The following is a 21,565-nucleotide window of genomic DNA, read 5'->3' as shown; positions in this document are numbered from 1 at the left end:
TCATTTCCTTATTGTGGAATACAACATATATACAAAAAGGTGATAACTTTCAAATTACAATTTAACTAGTAGCTATAGAATAAATTTCAAAAGATGCTATGTGTTACAGTTCCACCATTTCAATTCTTTCCTTCTAGCTATTCTAGTACCCCAGCAACTAAGAAAAAGAAAACTATGTAGAGATTCAGTATTCATAATCCTTTGTTAAATTCCATCTTGTCTGTTTTAAGACAAGTTTAGTCACTTTCCCCAATTTTCAGGGATGCCTAGGCATTGACCACCCTAAGTTGTTCATGTTATAAAGGGAAGTCAACTTTAAGAGAAAAGGGGATACATCTAGCTGATGTTCTTGAAGAGGCTATTGCCTCTCGGTTTGGGGGACTTAGCTGGCATAGAAGTTCTCTGAAGAATTTAAGTTTCTGAAGAATAAGCTTAGGGAGTGAAACCTTTATAGAGTATCAGAAAGAGATCCAGGTATTCTTTAAGGTTTTCAGGACTACTGTTGACTTGGGTTCATCATAGCAGATTTTAAAGGCAAATTCCCATTACACAAGGAGCCTGCAAAAATGACTTCATATGAATAAAACCATTTGGGAAAACATTCAGGTACAAGAAATGTAACATTTCCTCGTTTTTCTAATTGAACTACCCACAACTCAACCCGCATTACTTAGTCATTTTTTCCCCACCAAGCTGCTTCCTTGTGTTCATAAGAAAAAAAAATTTTAGCCATTTAGGAAAACTGAGGATGAGTCTCTGGTCTTCAGTCCATCAAGCCTGCCCCATCAGATACTCAAGCCCTCCAGAAATCCTTCCATCCGGTCCAACTTGGCCAGGTACTGTTAGAAGACCCTTCTCCTCTTGATGGGTTTAAAAAGTCGGGGGGCCCCACCACCCACAGATCCCTACCACCAATCTGCCTTCCTGATCCTTGGTAAGCTAATTTTTCCTTCCAGCTGGAGCCTTGGGAGCCCTCCTCCTTCTGAACCAGAGATGCAAGATTGGAAGCAGGGGATAAAGGTCAAGTGACACTTGGAAATCAGTGTCAGGAAGCAATAAGGACTGAGGGGAACCTAGCATTAGCCAATTACTTTGCTTGAAAATGCCATCCTAGCATTGCCAGACTCTCCCAAAGAAACCTGAAACCTAGATTTTTATGCTAATGTCCAAAGTTTTTAATTTTGGCAACTGATTCTATTTAAAACAGAGTGGGAACCAAACATGACACATCTACCGGTCAGATTTGAAAGACATGGGAGCTAATTTCCTGAGAAAAAAAGTGTCACTTCATTCCCTGGAGCAGAGGATTTCTAAACCTTGGAAACACAAATTCAGTCTGCACCCTTGAGAGGATGAAGGAAAAGTGCCTTTGTTCCCTCCTGATAAATATACAACTGAGAAAATAATATAATATCACGATCAGATGAGTAAACTTTTTTTTAAATCAAATACATCCTTTTTTCTAAGGAGCTGTTTCTTTTCTATTTTCATGGTAGCCGTGGACCAAGCTCAAACCCTGGTTAACAGAGAACCATCTTTCTTGAAGTCATTTTGAAATAAAGGGTAAGGCCCAGAGTAAGAGCTTTCCCGGAGGCTCCGAATCCTCTGCCCCCTGTTGCCCCTGCCCCTGCCGAGGGACCGGGTGGGGCAATGTCACTCGCTTCTGCTTTTCCTCATCTCCCTCAGTGTGGTGCAGGCTTGGAACCTCGATGTTACTCTGTAAATGTTAAGGGAGGAAGGAGCACGGCAGAGGGACAGGAAAAAGAGAGAAAAGCAGATAACGGAAGAGAGGGAAGGACAATCAGAAGAGATAGATCGAGGTGGCGACAGCGCAGCCTCTGCCCATGTCCCACATTTAACACCAAACGAAACACAATCCCTGCCCCGCCCCAGGCCGACCTGACTATCCACAAAATGCCCCTCAAGGCTGCTGTGCAGACCCCACGATGTCCCCAAGATCCCCCAGGGCTGTCCGGCCTTGGATCTGAAATTCCATCAGAATTTTACTCCTTTAACTCTTAAAGCCTTTGATACTTTCAAGAATTTCCTATTAAAATTCTGAGATGCATTTAGTTAAGAGTCACCTGGGATGCCATTTTACATGAGATAACTGGCTTCTGGCTGTTGGACTCAGATTGTGTTCAGCATAAATGTTCTGAGTTCCTTAAATACAGAAAGGACTAGGTTAAGATTCCCTTGAGGAGTTTCAAGAAAAATCGAGGCTGACTGCTAAGAACGAAGAGGCACGTTACCTGCAGAGGGCGCTAACGCTCCATTCTGTGCCTTTCCTAGTAATCGGGCTCCCTCTTTGTCTCATTTCCACTAACTCGTGACCCCTACAAGCCTGAGCCTTTGTCTTGGTTCCTTGTGAGGGTTAATAATGGGGAAACTCTGGGGCCAGCGTGACTGCATTGAAATCCAGCGCCACTGTTCACTAGCTGTGTGAACTGAGGCTCTCTCTGACTCTGTTTCCTCATCTGTACCCCAGATAAAGTGCTGAAACCAGGGCCTTGCATACACTCAGCACGTGACACGTGACGTCTGTTAGCTATTGTCATTGCTCAGCACCCCAGTCCCTTAGTTGGATCTCATCGGGGATTGTCCCCCACCCCGCCCCACTTACTTTGGTTCCTTCAGGGATGAGGTCCTATTTATGAACCTTAGTCCTGGGCAGAGTCTGATAAGGCCCAGGGCAGAGGATTTTCTCTCCTGATCCAAGGAGGCAGAAACTACTCACAGAGCCCCCTTAACACTCATCTTCACTTTCTCAGTTATCTGCAATAAACAGGTAAAATCTGTGTAATCAAAAAGTTATCCAAAGTATCATGCATGGAGAATCCGAGCCTTGAGTTGCAGAAGTTTCTTCTCACAAGAAGATGGATACTTGTACTGACAGTTTTACCTTTTTCTTGAAAACGACAGCATGTATCAACTGATTTGTTCAACAAATGGATGAAGCCTGTTGGTTGAATATCTAGCAGAGGGACAAGGAGGGCAGTGCCCCGAGATGAGAACATGCTGGTTGTTCAAGGAACAGGACTGACGATGTGGCCCTAAGGAGGCCACGGAAGGGCTCTGGGCTTTATTCTCTGTGTGATAGCCAATGATTCAAGTTCAAGAGCGGTGAGTGGCAAGATAGGCTGGCATGTCTAAACCTCACTCCGCCATGCAGAGCAGATTTTCTCACTCTTCATTATGCTGAGTGAAGAATGTATCAAGGATCTGTCATCATCTTGCACCAGTCAAAACATCAGTTTTTCAGGTTTACCTGAAAAAAAGTTACATAAAACTTCAAGTATCTTGTAATAAAAATAAAATGAGTAAGTTTTCTTTATCAATTCTTACACCAAAAATCAGAACTTGCAGTGCACACTCATTACCTTGGAAATGAAAAACAAACACACAATTATAGTATAGACCATGAATGTGTGTCTCTGCAGGGAGGAAAGTGCAAAATCACATCAACAGAGAACAATAGCTTAAAGCTGTCCATCAACATCACGTGCTTACACTTTTTCTCTTAACTTTTTTTTATCAAGTATAACACTGTGTTAGCATTCTCCAGAGAAAAAAAACCAACGTGTGTGGTGTGTGTCTGTGTGTGTGTGTTTGTGTGTGTGTATGTGTGTGTGTGTGTGAGGTTTATTACAGGAATTGGCTCATATGGTTGTGAGGACTGGCAAGTCCAAATTCCACAGAGGAGGCCACAAGCTGGAAACTCCATGAAGGTAAAGTTGAATTCCTCGGGAGAAGCTGGCTGACTGAAGTAAAAGTAGAAATTTTTCTTTCTTAATATTCTGAAATCCTCCGTTCCAGCTTTTAAGACCTCCAAACAGAGGAGAATACCCGCATCACTGAGGGTAATTTCATTTGTTAATTGTAGATACAATCCACCATAGATGCAATCAGCTGATTATAGGTATAAATCTATCCATGAAATACCTTCACAGTAACTGTCAGGCCAGGGCTTTCTGGACCAAACAATCAGGGCCCATAACCTAGCCAAGTTGACACTGAATTTAATCATCACAAATGCACACACAGAGAAGTCCATAAATCATCCGTGTACATCTAACTGAATTGCTGTGAAGCAATCACACCCAAGAAGCAATCATCCATGTCAAGAAATAGTATATCACCAGCACCATAGAAGCCCCAATCCTGCCTCCTCTGAATAACTAGCTCTTCCCTTCACCGCAAAGGTAACCACTCTCCTGACTCTATAACTAGATTAATTTGCCAGTTTTTAAAGTTCATATAAATGAGGGACTCACAGGTTCTGATGACTGAGTTGTTTCAAGGAGCTGCTTAATCCCCAGCCTTGCAGCGAGGCGCCATCTTCCTCTGTCACTAGGGGAGTTCCTGGAGGAGTCAGGTTCCTCGGTGCTTTCTTCCTAGAGAACCCAGAAGAGCTCAAGGACCTCCTGCATGCCCTCCATGCTCCGCCCACTTGCCTGCCCTCATCTTTGACTTCTAGAAAGGAAACTGGAAGGGAGAGGGAGTTGAGGGAGTTGCAGGCGGGAACTGAAAGAGCCAGCTTCCCAGAATTTATCCATCAAGCAGAAGGGCAGATCATCTGTGGATGGAAAGGGGGCTAAGAGGAGGGTAGGGTCCCTGAAAACATGAAACCAGCATTGAGGAAGTAGGAGACTAAGCTCTCATTAAAGAACTGGCAGGAGCTTAGGTGAATTTGGACTTGCAATAGAGCATCTGCCTAGTGAGTCTATTTTTTGTCCTTTTCATTACTCAAGTTATTCCTTGAATATTTATTGAGCATATACTACAGGTCATGCACTACACAAGGCTTTAGTTTTCAGAAGTGAAAAGTAACCTAATTTCTCTGCTTTCTCAAAACATATAGTTTAATATCTACAGTGGGATAGTAAAAAACAAACAAGATAATTTCAGATAATTTTAAGTGCTATGCTTGTTTTGTTGTAAGAAAACTCTAAAAATGACAAACTATATATTGTTAACAGTGACATTCCTCCATCATCTGCCCCACCTTCCACAGAGGTGATGCAACCAATGTTAACAGTTTGGTCTCTGCCCTAAATGTTTTTTATTAATGAATATACACATATGCATGCATGGAAACACTCATGGTTTTACTTTTGTTTTTAATATGAATGAAGTAACTCGGTATGTATTACACTGCCATGTTTTTTCACTTAATATATCTTAACAATGTTTCTATGTCATTATGTAGGTCTACCTAATGCCCTTTAAACTACCGCATAGTATTGTGTAATATGGATGTTTTCCTTTGCTTAACAATTCCACTAGTTATTAATTGTTCACAATTACAAGCAATGATGCAGTAAACATCCTTGTAAATATATATGCACTATACATCCCATGACATATAAAAGTCACATGTAATTTGTGTGTGTGTGTGTGTGTGTGTGTGTGTGTGTGTGTGTGTGTGTGTGTGTACTAGGGTATACTGCAAATATTTCAAAGAATTAAATTCTAAAAGTTGAATTTCTGGATCAAAGGACATATATATTTAAAATTTTATAGTTATTGCCATGTAGCTTCCAAAAATACTGCACCAATTTATATTCCCATCTACATGTGCCTTTCCCTGGTGTTAAATCATTTAATTTTGCCATGATGATGGGTAAAAATATTGTGTTGTGTTAAGTATCTGTTTACTAGTGAGTCTGAGCCCCATTTACAGTAGCACCAAAGAATGCAATACTTAAGTATAAACCTAACAAAATATGTACAAGATCTATATGAGGTAAACCATAAAACTCTGATGAAAGACTCAAAGAAGATTGAAATAAATGGTGAGATATTCAATGTTCATGGATAGGAAGGCTCAATATGATTAAGATGTCAATTCTTCCCAACTTGATTTATAGATTCAGTGCAATCCACCTCAAAATCCCAGCAAGTTATTTTGTGGATATTAACAAACTGATTCTAACATTTATATGCAAAGAAAGGCAAAAGACACATAATAGCCAACACAATACCAAAGAAGAATAATGTCAGAGGACTGACAATACTGGACTTCTAGGCTTACTATAAAACTATGGGGATTGAAGCAGTGTGGTTTTGGTGAAAAAATAGACAAATAGATCAAAGGAGCAGAATTGAGAGCCCAGATACAGGCCCGCACAAATATAAGTAGACTGATATCTGACAAGGAGAAAAGGCAAGTCAATGGGAAAGCAGTCTTTTGAACAACTGGACATCCACATGCAAACGAATTAATCTAGACACAGGCCTTATGTCTTTCACAAAAATTCACTCAAAATGGATAGCAGAGAGACTGGTGAGCTGTATGTTTTAGTTACTCCTCCAGGAAAGTAGGTAGAAAGCCAGGAACTGCGTGGACTGGACACCACAGAGCAATCTGTCTTTGGGCATACTTCATACAACACTCATGAAAATGTCGAACTGCTGAGATCTGCGAAATCTGTAAGTTTTTGAGGCCAGGGGACCCGCGCCCCTCCCTGCCAGGCTCAGTCCCGTGGGAGGAGGGGCTGTCAGCTCCGGGAAGGAAAAGGGAGAACTGCAGTGGCAGCCCTTATCGGAAACTCATTCTACTGATCCAAACTCCAACCATAGATAGACTGAGACCAGACACCAGAGAATCTGAGAGCAGCCAGCCCAGCAGAGAGGAGACAGGCATAGAAAAAAAACAACACGAAAAACTCCAAAATAAAAGCGGAGGATTTTTGGAGTTCTGGTGAACACAGAAAGGGGAAGGGCGGAGCTCAGGCCTTGAGGCACATATGCAAATCCCGAAGAAAAGCTGATCTCTCTGCCCTGTGGACCTTTCCTTAATGGCCCTGGTTGCTTTGTCTATTAGCATTTCAATAACCCATTAGATCTCTGAGGAGGGCCCTTTTTTTTTTTTTTTTCTTTTAATCCTTTTTTCTTTTTCTAAAACAATTACTCTAAGAAGCCCAAAACAGAAAGCTTCAAAGACTTTCAATTTGGGCACGTCAAGTCAAGAGCAGAACTAAGAGAGCTCTGAGACAAAAGGCAATAATCCAGTGGCTGAGAAAAATCACTAAACACCACAACTTCCCAAGAAAAGGGGGGTGTCCACTCACATCCATCATCCTGGTGGACAGGAAACACTCCTGCCCATCGCCAGCCCCATAGCCCAGAGCTGCCCCAGACAACCCAGTGTGACGGAAGGGCTTCAAATGACAGGCACACACCACAAAACTGGGCATGGACATTACCCTTCCCTGCAACCTCAGCTGATTGTCCCAGAGTTGGGAAGGTGGAGCAGTGTGAATTAACAAAGCCCCACTCAGCCATCATTTGAGCAGACTGGGAGCCTCCCTACACAGCCCAGCAGCCCAGAACTGCCCTGAGGGGACGGCACTCACCTGTGACATAGCACAGTCATCCCTCAACAGAGGACCCGGGGTGCACAGCCTGGAAGAGGGGCCCACTTGCAAGTCTCAGGAGACATACACCAATACCAAGGACTTGTGGGTCAGTGGCAGAGACAAACTGTGGCAGGACTGAACTGAAGGATTAGACTATTGCAGCAGCTTTAAAACTCTAGGATCATCAGGGAGATTTGATTGTTAGGGCCACCCCCCCTCCCTGACTGCCCAGAAACACGCCCCATATACAGGGCGGGCAACACCAACTACACACGCAAGCTTGGTATACCAATTGGGCCTCACAAGACTCACTCCCCCACTCACCAAAAAGGCTAAGCAGGGGAGATCTGGCTTGTGGAGAACAGGTGGCTCGTGGACGCCACCTGCTGGTTAGTTAGAGAAAGTGTACTCCACGAAGCTGTAGATCTGATAAATTAGAGATAAGGACTTCAATAGGTCTACAAACCCTAAAAGAACCCTATCAAGTTCAGCAAATGCCACGAGGCCAAAAACAACAGAAAATTATAAAGCATATGAAAAAACCAGACGATATGGATAACCCAAGCCCAAGCACCCAAATCAAAAGACCAGAAGAGACACAGCACCTAGAGCAGCTACTCAAAGAACTAAAGATGAACAATGAGACCATAGTACGGGATATAAAGGAAATCAAGAAGACTCTAGAAGAGCATAAAGAAGACATTGCAAGACTAAATAAAAAAATGGATGATCTTATGGAAATTAAAGAAACTGTTGACCAAATTAAAAAGACTCTGGACACTCATAGTACAAGACTAGAGGAAGTTAAACAACGAATCAGTGACCTGGAAGATGACAGAATGGAAAATGAAAGCATAAAAGAAAGAATGGGGAAAAAATTTGAAAAAATCGAAATGGACCTCAGGGATATGATAGATAATATGAAACGTCCAAATATAAGACTCATTGGTGTCCCAGAAGGGGAAGAAAAGGGTAAAGGTCTAGGAAGAGTATTCAAAGAAATTGTTGGGGAAAACTTCCCAAATCTTCTAAACAACATAAATACACAAATCATAAATGCTCAGCAAACTCCAAATAGAATAAATCCAAATAAACCCACTCCGAGACATATACTGATCACACTGTCAAACACAGAAGAGAAGGAGCAAGTTCTGAAAGCAGCAAGAGAAAAGCAATTCACCACATACAAAGGAAACAGCATAAGACTAAGTAGTGACTACTCAGCAGCCACCATGGAGGAAAGAAGGCAGTCGCACGATATATTTAAAATTCTGAGTGAGAAAAATTTCCAGCCAAGAATACTTTATCCAGCAAAGCTCTCCTTCAAATTTGAGGGAGAGCTTAAATTTTTCACAAACAAAGAAATGCTGAGAGAATTTGCTAACAAGAGACCTGCCCTACTGGAGATACTAAAGGGAGCCCTACAGACAGAGAAACAAAGAAAGGACAGAGAGACTTGGAGAAAGGTTCAGTACTAAAGAGATTCGGTATGGGTACAATAAAGGATATTAATAGAGAGAGGGAAAAATATGGCAAACATAAACCAAAGGATAAGATGGCCGATTCAAGAAATGCCTTCACGGTTATAACGTTGAATGTAAATGGATTAAACTCCCCAATTAAAAGATATAGATTCGCAGAATGGATCAAAAAAAATGAACCGTCAATATGTTGCATACAAGAGACTCATCTTAGACACAGGGACACAAAGAAACTGAAAGTGAAAGGATGGAAAAAAATATTTCATGCAAGCTACAGCCAAAAGAAAGCAGGTGTAGCAATATTAATCTCAGATAAAATAGACTTCAAATGCAGGGATGTTTTGAGAGACAAAGAAGGCCACTACGTACTAATAAAAGGGGCAATTCAGCAAGAAGAAATAACAATCGTAAATGTCTATGCACCCAATCAAGGTGCCACAAAATACATGAGACAAACACTGGCAAAACTAAAGGAAGCAATTGATGTTTCCACAATAATTGTGGGAGACTTCAACACATCACTCTCTCCTATAGATAGATCAACCAGACAGAAGACCAATAAGGAAATTGAAAACCTAAACAATCTGATAAATGAATTAGATTTAACAGACATATACAGGACATTACATCCCAAATCACCAGGATACACATACTTTTCTAGTGCTCACGGAACTTTCTCCAGAATAGATCATATGCTGGGACATAAAACAAGCCTCAATAAATTTAAAAAGATTGAAATTATTCAAAGCACATTCTCTGACCACAATGGAATACAATTAGAAGTCAATAACCATCAGAGACTTAGAAAATTCACAAATACCTGGAGGTTAAACAACACACTCCTAAACAATCAGTGGGTTAAAGAAGAAATAGCAAGAGAAATTGCTAAATATATAGAGACGAATGAAAATGAGAACACAACATACCAAAATCTATGGGATGCAGAAAAAGCAGTGCTAAGGGGGAAATTTATAGCACTAAACGCATATATTAAAAAGGAAGAAAGAGCCAAAATCAAAGAACTAATGGATCAACTGAAGAAGCTAGAAAATGAACAGCAAACCAATCCTAAACCAAGTAGAAGAAAAGAAATAACAAGGATTAAAGCAGAAATAAATGACATAGAGAACAAAAAAACAATAGAGAGGATAAATATCACCAAAAGTTGGTTCTTTGAGAAGATCAACAAGATTGACAAGCCTCTAGCTAGACTGACAAAATCAAAAAGAGAGAAGACCCATATAAACAAAATAATGAATGACAAAGGTGACATAACTGCAGATCCTGAAGAAATTAAAAAAATTATAAGAGGATATTATGAACAACTGTATGGCAACAAACTGGACAATGTAGAAGAAATGGACAATTTCCTGGAAACATATGAACAACCTAGACTGACCAGAGAAGAAATAGAAGACCTCAACCAACCCATCACAAGCAAAGAGATGCAATCAGTCATCAAAAATCTTCCCACAAATAAATGCGCAGGGCCGGATGGCTTCACAGGGGAATTCTACCAAACTTTCCAGAAAGAACTGACACCAATCTTACTCAAACTCTTTCAAAACATTGAAGAAACGGGAACACTACCTAACTCATTTTATGAAGCTAACATCAATCTAATACCAAAACCAGGCAAAGATGCTACAAAAAAGGAAAACTACCGGCCAATCTCCCTAATGAATATAGATGCAAAAATCCTCAACAAAATACTTGCAAATCGAATCCAAAGACACATTAAAAAAATCATACACCATGACCAAGTGGGGTTCATTTCAGGCATGCAAGGATGGTTCAACATAAGAAAAACAATCAATGTATTACAACATATTAACAAGTCAAAAGGGAAAAATCAATTGATCATCTCAATAGATGCTGAAAAAAGCATTTGACAAAATCCAACATCCCTTTTTGATAAAAACACTTCAAAAGGTAGGAATTGAAGGAAACTTCCTCAACATGATAAAGAGCATATATGAAAAACCCACAGCCAGCATAGTACTCAATGGTGAGAGACTGAAAGCCTTCCCTCTAAGATCAGGAACAAGACAAGGATGCCCGCTGTCACCACTGTTATTCAACATTGTGCTGGAAGTGCTAGCCAGGGCAATCCGGCAAGACAAAGAAATAAAAGGCATCCAAATTGGAAAAGAAGAAGTAAAACTGTCATTGTTTGCAGATGATATGATCTTATATCTAGAAAACCCTGAGAAATCGACGATACAGCTACTAGAGCTAATAAACAAATTTAGCAAAGTAGCGGGATACAAGATTAATGCACAAAAGTCAGTAATGTTTCTATATGCTAGAAATGAACAAACTGAAGAGACACTCAAGAAAAAGATACCATTTTCAATAGCAACTAAAAAAATCAAGTACCTAGGAATCAACTTAACCAAAGATGTAAAAGACCTATACAAAGAAAACTACATAACTCTACTAAAAGAAATAGAAGGGGACCTTAAAAGATGGAAAAATATTCCATGTTCATGGATAGGAAGGCTAAATGTCATTAAGATGTCAATTCTACCCAAACTCATCTACAGATTCAATGCAATCCCAATCAAAATTCCAACAACCTACTTTGCAGACTTGGAAAAGCTAGTTATCAAATTTATTTGGAAAGGGAAGATGCCTCGAATTGCTAAAGACACTCTAAAAAAGAAAAACGAAGTGGGAGGACTTACACTCCCTGACCTTGAAGCTTATTATAAACCCACAGTTGCCAAAACAGCATGGTACTGGCACAAAGATAGACATATAGATCAATGGAATCGAATTGAGAATTCAGAGATAGACCCTCAGATCTATGGCCGACTGATCTTTGATAAGGCCCCCAAAGTCACTGAACTGAGCCATAATGGTCTTTTCAACAAATGGGGCTGGGAGAGTTGGATATCCATATCCAAAAGAATGAAAGAGGACCCCTACCTCACCCCCTACACAAAAATTAACTCAGAATGGACCAAAGATCTCAATATAAAAGAAAGTACCATAAAACTCCTAGAAGATAATGTAGGAAAACATCTTCAAGACCTTGTATTAGGCGGCCACTTCCTAGACTTTACACCCAAAGCACAAGCAACAAAAGAGAAAATAGATAAATGGGAACTCCTCAAGCTTAGAAGTTTCTGCACCTCAAAGGAATTTCTCAAAAAGGTAAAGAGGCAGCCAACTCAATGGGAAAAAATTTTTGGAAACCATGTATCTGACAAAAGACTGATATCTTGCATATACAAAGAAATCCTACAACTCAATGACAATAGTACAGACAGCCCAATTATAAAATGGGCAAAAGATATGAAAAGACAGTTCTCTGAAGAGGAAATACAAATGGCCAAGAAACACATGAAAAAATGTTCAGCTTCACTAGCTATTAGAGAGATGCAAATTAAAACCACAATGAGATACCATCTAACACCGGTGAGAATGGCTGCCATTAAACAAACAGGAAACTACAAATGCTGGAGGGGATGTGGAGAAATTGGAACTCTTATTCATTGTTGGTGGGACTGTATAATGGTTCAGCCACTCTGGAAGTCAGTCTGGCAGTTCCTTAGAAAACTAGATATAGAGCTACCATTCGATCCAGCGATTGCACTTCTCGGTATATACCCGGAAGATCGGAAAGCAGTGACACGAACAGATATCTGCACGCCAATGTTCATAGCAGCATTATTCACAATTGCCAAGAGATGGAAACAACCCAAATGTCCTTCAACAGATGAGTGGATAAATAAAATGTGGTATATACACAGAATGGAATACTACGCGGCAGTAAGAAGGAACGATCTCGTGAAACATATGACAACATGGATGAACCTTGAAGACATAATGCTGAGCGAAATAAGCCAGGCACAAAAAGAGAAATATTATATGCTACCACTAATGTGAACTTTGAAAAATGTAAAACAAATGGTTTATAATGTAGAATGTAGGGGAACTAGCAGTAGAGAGCAATTAAGGAAGGGGGAACAATAATCCAAGAAGAACAGATAAGCTATTTAACGTTCTGGGGATGCCCAGAAATGACTATGGTCTGTTAAATTCTGATGGATATAGTAGGAACAAGTTCACAGAAATGTTGCTATATTATGTAACTTTCTTGGGGTAAAGTAGGAACATGTTGGAAGTTAAGCAGTTATCTTAGGTTAGTTGTCTTTTTCTTACTCCCTTGTTATGGTCTCTTTGAAATGTTCTTTTATTGTATGTTTGTTTTCTTTTTAACTTTTTTTTTCATACAGTTGATTTAAAAAGGAAGGGAAAGTTAAAAAAAAAAAAAAGAAAGAAAGAAAAACAAGGAAAAAAAAAAGATGTAGTGCCCCCTTGAGGAGCCTGTGGAGAGTGCAGGGGTATTCGCCTAACCCACCTCCATGGTTGCTAACATGACCACAGACATAGGGGACTGGTGGTTTGATGGGTTGAGCCCTCTACCATAAGTTTTACCCTTGGGAAGACAGTTGCTGCAAAGGAGAGGCTAGGCCTCCCTATATTTGTGCCTAAGAGTCTCCTCCTGAATGCCTCTTTGTTGCTCAGATGTGGCCCTCTCTCTCTGGCTAAGCCAACTTGAAAGGTGAAATCACTGCCCTCCCCCCTACGTGGGATCAGACACCCAGGGGAGTGAATCTCCCTGGCAACGTGGAATATGACTACCGGGGAGGAATGTAGACCCGGCATCGTGGGACGGAGAACATCTTCTTGACCAAAAGGGGGATGTGAAAGGAAATGAAATAAGCTTCAGTGGCAGAGAGATTCCAAAAGGAGCCGAGAGGTCACTCTGGTGGGCACTCTTACGCACACTTTAGACAACCCTTTTTAGGTTCTAAAGAATTGGGGTAGCTGGTGGTGGATACCTGAAACTATCAAACTACAACCCAGAACCCATGAATCTCGAAGACAGTTGTATAAAAATGTAGCTTATGAGGGGTGACAATGGGATTGGGAAAGCCATAAGGACCACACTCCACTTTGTCTAGTTTATGGATGGATGAGTAGAAAAATAGGGGAAGGAAACAAACAGACAAAGGTACCCAGTGTTCTTTTTTACTTCAATTGCTCTTTTTCACTCTAATTATTATTCTTGTTATTTTTGTGTGTGTGCTAATGAAGGTGTCAGGGATTGATTTAGGTGATGAATGTACAACTATGTAATGGTACTGTAAACAATCAAAAGTACGATTTGTTTTGTATGACTGCGTGGTATGTGAATATATCTCAATAAAATGATGATAAAAAAAAAAAAAATGGATAGCAGACCTAAATGTAAAATACAAAACTATAGGCAACATAGGAGAAAATCTATTGACCTTGAATGTGGTGATGACTTTTTATATAAAATTTTAGAAGATGTATGATTTTTAGAAAACACTGTGTGATGGTTTAAGGCAGTTATGCACCCCAGAAAAGGTCATGTTCTTTTCTCCATCCTGTGGGTGCAGATCTATTGTAGGTGGGACATTTTGATTAGGTTATTTCAATTGAAATGTGACCCACCTCATTCAAGTTGGGTCTTAATCCTCTTACTGAAGTCCTTTATAAGAGGATAAAGGACAAACAGATAAATGCCCAGAGAGCTCAGAGAAGTCCCGGAGAAGTAAAGAGATGAAATTACGAGAAGTTCACAGAGAAACACCCAGAGAAGTTTAAAGAAAAAGCCACAGAGAAGCCAGAAGCTGAATCAACGAAACCCAGGAGAGGAGGACAGGCATAGCTCTGCATGTGCCCTGACATCTGACAGAGGAGCCCAAGCTCTGGGTAACTGGTCTTCAGAGAAGGATGCCTTAATTGGGACATTTGCAAGACTTTAGAACTGTAAGTTCGTAAGATGACAAATCCCCATTGTAAAAGCCACCCATTTCTGGTATATTGCATTTTGTCAGCTTTAGCAAACCAAAACACATTGCTAAAACATTTAGATTTCATTAGAATTAAAAACTTATGCTCTGGGAAAGACACAACTAAGAGAATGAAAGACAAGCCACAGACCAGAAGAAAATACTTGCAAAACATGTATCTGATAAAGGATAAAGAGTTTATATCCAAATATACAAAGAACTCTTAAAACTAGTGAGTCTGGACTTCATTACATGTTTGCTGAACATTTTCCTATGAATTTATTGTTTACTTGCTTATTTGCCCATTTCACTCTTTGGATGTTTACACTTTTTATTGATTTATATAGGTACTTTTTAATATATTATACCAAATAATCCTTTTTTTCTGTACAAATTAGATTATGTAATTAAGAAATTGAGGCTTTTACATGTATCTTCAGCTGTACATGTAATGCCTCCAATTACAATTCTCTTGAAAAACCCTTTGGAATGCAGCTTTCTGAAAACTCTGGGGATCACATAAATTGTGTTCTATGTGGGAAGTTACTCCAAGTAAGAAATGAATCTAAATGTCTCTTGATGGTAGTAAGTCATCCTTTGTACTATAAAGCACAAAAAAAAGTGGAAGAATTTGAGAGTTGAAATACATCACATAGAAACTTCTTTGGGAATAAATAATTTCCTAAGAAAAGCTGTTAACCACCAAGCCCCAAAACGGCAGCATGGTTTGGTAATGGCTGCTATAGAAGACAGAATGCATAGAGCCTGTGGACAGGAGAAAACTGAGCCAGGGAAAGAGGATGACGTTGAAATGGTGTGCTATCATTAGAGTTGTCTAAATTAAAGGCCGAAAGTCCCCTTGAAGCAGCACAGGAAGGGAAGCCAAGTTGATGATCTCCTGTGCCTAAAAGTCTTCAAGTGAAACATTAACTTAATTTTAAATGACTGAGTCTTTGCTGTCATAGGGCAGTAGGTAATCTGTCAAGGAAAAATCCTCTATAGAATTTGATCAGAATTTAAAAGACATTATAACACAGCATTTCACTTCAGATTAGTCAAGCACGATAAATCAATTGCACTAGAAAGTTAGTTGCTGATTTATCCTATTATTAAAGGGTCCACTTCCAGATTCTTCCCTGCTTAGGTTCTCCCTTCCAGTCAGGGTCCTTTATTATAGCTCTTCTAGAACATTCTTTTTATTTGGTTGGTTGGTTTTGTTTTTTCCTTCACAGCACTTGTTTCATTTATGATTTGTTAATTTGTATGGTTAATTTCCATCTCAACAAGTACACAGCTAACTCTAGGAAAGTAGGAACTAAGTCTGTTTACCTTGCCACAGACATTCACTAAATATTACTGTGAGTTCAGGCTCCCAACCAAACTCATAGCAAAAATATGAAAATTATTTTAATTTAAAAGACATAATTATACTCAGAAAAAAATACGAACCTATGTGCAAGCTGAAACAGAAAGGAAACTCACAGCAGAGAGCAGGAGTTGAAAAGGTGGTCTCCTGGGCTCTAAGTCCAAAGTCAGACAGAGGTAGCCTTCTACTTTAACTTCTTTGTGATAGTTGGACCAAGTGGCAAGGTCCCAGAGCCAGGATCACTTTTAATGACCTCACCTCAGACAGGAGCTGGTCTCTGCTATCCACTGAAAGGAGGCTGAAAAAAGTCAAGACTATAGACCAGTTCTACTGGTTCTCTGGGATGGTAGGAGGAAGCAGTGCAGTTTAGGAACCGGGATCTTGGCACAACCACATTGGATTTGGTGACCAGATTTGCTACGTTATTGAAATCACCCTGGGGAAGTGGCCCCAACCCACCAATGTAAAGTCTTTTTCTGTACCCAAACTGCAAAACTTCTAGACAAGTGAGAGTAGGGACAGTAAGACAGAAAAACAAATACGTCCATTCAATATGAGTCATGCAATGAAATTCTAACATGCATAAGGAAAATAAAAAGAAAGAAGGCCAACAAATGCAGTAGTAATGATGTCATTCCTGATGAAGTGCAAATATTAAAGAAAATCGAAAAAAAAATTTTAAAGAAGCATTTCAAGATTTTCAGAGTTGAAGATAGGAAAGCCATTCATTAAAAAGAAGCAAGTAATTATGAAATTAAAATGTGTCAGCAATAAATTATATATATAGTCAATGGAAAAAATCTACATTCTAAAAAAGTCTAAATTGTAGACTACATACTGTGAAAGACAGCATTACTTGATAGAAAAGCCAATGATGAGGAATTCACGCACAACAAAATAAAAAAAGGAAGTTTTAAAAAAAAGAAAAATAAATTAATTAACAAGAATAGGTTGAATGGCTCCAATAAATACCTTTTCGAAGTTCCAGAAGCAACAGACAAAAAATAATGACTCTTAACACCCACTCAGGTGGCTATAATCAGAAAGACATGCAATAACAAATGTTGACAAGAATATGGAGAAATTGGAATGCTCATACATTGCTGGAAAATAGTTTGGAAGTTCCTCAAAAAGTTAAATATAAAGTTATCATTTGACCCAGCATTTACACTCCTAGATATATACCCAAGAGAATTGAAAACATATGTCCATACAAACATTTGTACACAAATGTTCATAGCGGATATTATTCATAAAAGCCAAAAAAGTGTAAATAACCCGAATGTCCATCAACTCATGAATAGTAAGCAAAATTTGGTATATCCATACAATGGAATATTACTCACCCACAAAAAGGAATGAAGTACTGATATATGCCATAAGATGGATGAACTTTGAAAACGTTATGCTAAGTGAAATAAATCAGATATAAAAGTCCATATGTTGCATGATTCAATTTATATGAAATGTCCAGAATAGGTAAACCTATAGACATGGAAAGTAGATTCATGGTTGTCAGGGGCTGGGGGTAGGGGAAAAAGGAGTGTGAATGCCAGTGGTTGTAAGGTTTCTTTTTGGAGTGATGAAAATATTCTGAAATTAGATAGATTATGATAGTTGCTTAACTGGGTGAATATACTAAAAACTGTTTAATGCTATACATTAATTCCATGGTATGTGAACTATATATCAATAAAGCTGTTATTAAAAAATATAGTGGCTGAAGAAATTTTATGAAACTGAAGAAAGGATATTAGCCAAAGATGGAAAACATGAAGAGAATATCAAGCAGATTACATAAAAACAAATCCCTATCTAGCCACAAGAATACAAAACTTATATCATCAGTTAAGAGAAAATCTCCTTGACCAAAAGGGGAAAAAAGAAACATAACAAGCTGAGGTTACAGTGGCTGAGAGATCCCAAATAGAGTCGAGAGACTATCCTGGAGGTTTTTCTTATGCAACCTCTAGCTAGAGATCCCAAATGGGCACAGGATGCCATGTCCTTACCAAAAGTAGTCCCCAAATACCTAGGTCCCTACCTGAGATTCTGTAAAATATTCACTCGCTAAGTTTCATCTCTCAGAAATTTAAATCCACCAGAGTGTTCCTATGCCAGACAATTTCCAAAACCCAGAGGCAATAGCCTCTTTAAGAACAACAACCAGATGTGGCCCCTCTCCCCATACTGTCAATACCCCCTTTCAATATGAACAAGTTAGGGTGCTCACTGCCTAAGACCCTGAAGATGGAGAAAGGGATTAAGTGAGAGGAAGGGGTAGCAACAAACAAGATAATATTTTTAAAAGGTCTATGAATGCTGAAACTATATAAAAATGTAGATATATTTGTTGCTGGGGTGTTGGAATAGCTGGTAGGCGGTAAATGACATGGTGGAACTGTAACCTGTAACATCCTTTGAAATTTGCTCTAAGACTACTCATTGAATTGTGCTTTGAAAGTCTTCACCTTTCTGCATACACCTTATATTGCATAATCAGGGAAGAACTAGAACTGTAACCCATCACAATTTTTGAGATTACCTATATAACTGCTTGTTGGGCGGTACATCGAAAGTTAACACCCTTCTGCATACATGTTATATTTTACAATAATGGAAATAGCTGAAGTTGTGGAACTGTGACCCATGATATTCCTTGAAATTTGCTCTCTAACTACTTGTTAAATCATAGTTTGAAAGTTATCACTGTTACGTATACATATTAAAGTTCACAATAAAAAATGCATTAAAAAAGTAAAAAAAAATCAAATCTAAATAAAACACGAAAGGTTAAAGAAAAACCATCTATAAAGGAATAACTGGCAGACAGGTTATTCAATTACAATACATGTTAGAAGACATTCAAAAATATCTTTTAAAAACTAAGGTCAGTGGGGGGAGAGGAGGAAAGCAGAGTCAAGCTAAAATCCTATCTCTGGTTAAACTAGTATTTAAGCTTGAGTGTAAAATGGAGACATTTTGACAAATTTAAATATTAAGAAGTTTTACCACTCTTTCTGAAAGATATGTTAAAGGGTATACATATTTTAGCAGCAATAATAGTGACAAGAGAAGGAAAGGGTGAGCAGAAAGAAATAAGATCAGAACAGGTAAGCAAAAAAGTTAAATCTAACTAACATTGGGAGTCCTTTAGAAATTATCACTTCCCTGCTCTGGGAAACATTAATGTTATTTAGCACTGACTATTTCTAAAAGCAATTTTGTATATTTTTAAAATGAAATTAAAACCATAAAATAACAAAATAACAATGAATAGGCAGAAAACTCAGTGAGTATAAATAGTGCTAGACAAAACTATTTTCAAGAACAGATAAAGAAGAGAGCAAGCTATTCACTTCCTTTTGCGAGGCGATTATAAGTTTTAATCACTTTATTGAAGCATAATTGATATGCAATAAACTGCACACATTTAAGGTGAAAAATTTGATGTTTTCCCAAAAGTATACACCTGTGAAACCATCACCACAATCAAAATAATAAATTTAACCAAACTCTAAAAGTTTTCTAATGCCACTTTGTAACCCACACTTTCCTTTCCCACCCTGTCCCACCACGCCCAATCTGTTTCTGTCACTAGACATTAGTTTGAATTTTCTACAATTTTATGTAAATGGAATCCTACAGCATATAGCCTTTTTTGTTTAGCTTCCTGCAATCAATGTAACTGTTTTGAGATTCAGCCATGGCCTGCACACATCAATAGCTCATTCCTTTTAATTCCCTTTTATGGATAGACCACATCTTTTTTTCCTCCATTCCCCCATTGATGGTTTTTTTATTGTTTCCAGTTTGGAATCAGTTTTCTAGTGGTATCACCTGTTCTTTATTCTCCTTTACTTCTTTTTCTGCCTACTTTTGAATTAACTGAGTATTTCTAAGTATTCCATCGTATTACCTTTGTGCCCTTATTAGCTAATTTTTATGTTTTTAGATGTTGCTTTAGCACAAACATATTTCCTTAACTTATCACAGTCTACCTTCAAGTAATATTACACCACTTCATGTGTAATATAAGACCCCTACAACAGTATACTTTTATTACTCCTAATCTCTATGCTATGGTCATATATCTTAGTATGTATGTTATAACCCCCACGATACATTATTATTTTTGCTTTACACAGTCAGTTCTCTTTTATAGAGCACTAAAAATGAAAAGGAAAGTGGTTTGTTTTCCATTGTTGTTCTTTCTTTTGTGTGGATTAAGATTTCCTTCTGGCATCATTTTCCTTCTGCCTCAAGGACTTCCTCTCAGATCCCATTTCTTACAGTGGAGGTCTGCCGGTGATGAATTCTTTCAGCATTTGCATGTCTGAAAAAGTGTTTATTTTACTTTGCTTTTGAAAGATATTTTACCTCGGGATAGAATTCCAGTTTGAAGGTTTTCCTTTTTTTAATAAAAATTTTGCCTCACAGTCTTCAGACATACGTGTTTCTGAAAAGTATGCCAATCACCCTTTATATTCTCCTCTGTATGTAAAGTGTCTTTATTTTTCTCTGGCTGCTTTTAAGAATTCGTCTCTCTCACCAGTTTTAAGCAATTTGATTATGACGTGCTTTGGTGTAGAGTTTTGTTTGTTTGTTTGTTTTCATTATTTCTTCTGTTTCGGGTTTGTTGAGTTCCTTAAACCTGTGAGCTCACAGTTTATACTAGATTTGGAAAATTTTGGCCAATATTTATTCAAATATTTTATTCTATTTATGCTCCTTCCCTTGGGACCTTCAATTGCACATATATCAGTCTGCCGGAAGTTGTCCTATAGCTCACTGGTGCTCTGTTCATTTTTACCAGGACTTTATCTCTGGGTCCAGCACTGTATTAAGCACTTTGCGTACACTGCCTCATTATCTCTCATTACAAACACATAAACTAGGCTGTATTGTTGCCCCATTTAGAGCACTAACAGCTAAGTCACTCACCTAAGATTGCATTGTTAGTATCTGACATACCAGCTTTCTAACCCAGACCATCCGCTTTCAGAGTTTGTAACTGCTCTTATAAAGAGAACACAGAGAACATTAAGAGATATCTCAGGAAACCAACTACATTTCTCCTTCTCTTGTTTGCCACCAAAGCTTGCTGCTCAACACATCTCAGAAGCAAAATCTGGCTACAATTCACAAGCATGCTTTCCAAACCCTTGTACTGCTCTTTCAAAAAACTTTCAAGCTGTCTAATACCGGGTGGCTTCAACCATGAACTCCAAACATTCCTGGTACCCACTCTAGAGTGTCATCACAGGCCCCAGAGGGAGTGGAAAGAACTGGAACTTGGCCCAGTCCATGAGCCAACCCACCAAGTCAACCCTAGAACTTTCAGTCATTTCATCACTAATATTTTACTAACTACCATTAACTAATATTTCACATTCCACAGCCACCCTTTCTTTACACTTCTTGAGAGGTGTTTGACATTTCACCAACTTAGAAAGGTCAGAAAGGAGTTCCTGCCTGGAGCAAGAAAGTGATAAAAGCTTAAAAGTGTCTCCAAATATACAA

The sequence above is a fragment of the Choloepus didactylus genome, chromosome 14 (assembly GCF_015220235.1).
Source record: "Choloepus didactylus isolate mChoDid1 chromosome 14, mChoDid1.pri, whole genome shotgun sequence".
NCBI lineage: Eukaryota > Metazoa > Chordata > Mammalia > Pilosa > Megalonychidae > Choloepus > Choloepus didactylus.
This window is presented reverse-complemented; position numbering follows the sequence as displayed.